Here is an 865-nt window from a genome sequence, read left to right on the forward strand (position 1 = left end):
GTATGTTTATATCTGTGCATTGTATAGTGCTGGGTCATATTACTCTTGATGCATTCAAACTAAAAGAAATTTCTGAATATTTCCCCTCTTTGAAATCCTACTTGCTTGTGTTATGGTGTTTTTATGGTGTTACAACTAATTATACGGATTTTTAGAATCATAATAGATAATTTAGATTTCATTTAATGGGCTTTTGTTTGGCTAGAATAATACATACGCAGTCCAGGGTAGGCCGATCCTATGGTGACGTCATTGCTAGAGTTACAAAGTTTGATTTTTTTCACGTTCCTTTAGCAAAATTATATACATTGTTATTATTGCTATTATTTGTCGGGACTGCATTGGAGTCTTAACATATATACAAACCATTTATGTGACAGAAATGTTTATATATTTAGGTCTAACAAAGATTAATGACAGTTCCTACGAAGTAATGATCATCCATAAATGATTATAATTAGAGAAAATGTTATCCATGAACACAACCGTTTCTCGCATGAACAGAGCCAGACCGGTAGAACGGAACTGTCAAATCATAGATTAGTGTTATCGAAATGAAATTTAGTCCCAAGGAAGATTGCACTTGCTATAGATTCCCAACCTGCCTAAATCTGTTGGCTCCGATCATTATATATGACCAGAAATAACAATTACAAGCAATTAATATAAACAGATTAACATACTAAGAAAGTGTCCCATGGGTTCCAGATTGGGAACCTTCATCAATACCATCTTCTCAGGATCAACTGTCATTAGAAATTAACATAATCAGCATATTAGGATTAGTCGACCCCACTGTGATGAGACGCAATTCAGTTCGCTTTGAAATCAAGAATTTCAAAATACTTCATGACACCAAGAAAGT

The sequence above is a fragment of the Penaeus monodon genome, chromosome 25 (assembly GCF_015228065.2).
Source record: "Penaeus monodon isolate SGIC_2016 chromosome 25, NSTDA_Pmon_1, whole genome shotgun sequence".
Taxonomy (NCBI): domain Eukaryota; kingdom Metazoa; phylum Arthropoda; class Malacostraca; order Decapoda; family Penaeidae; genus Penaeus; species Penaeus monodon.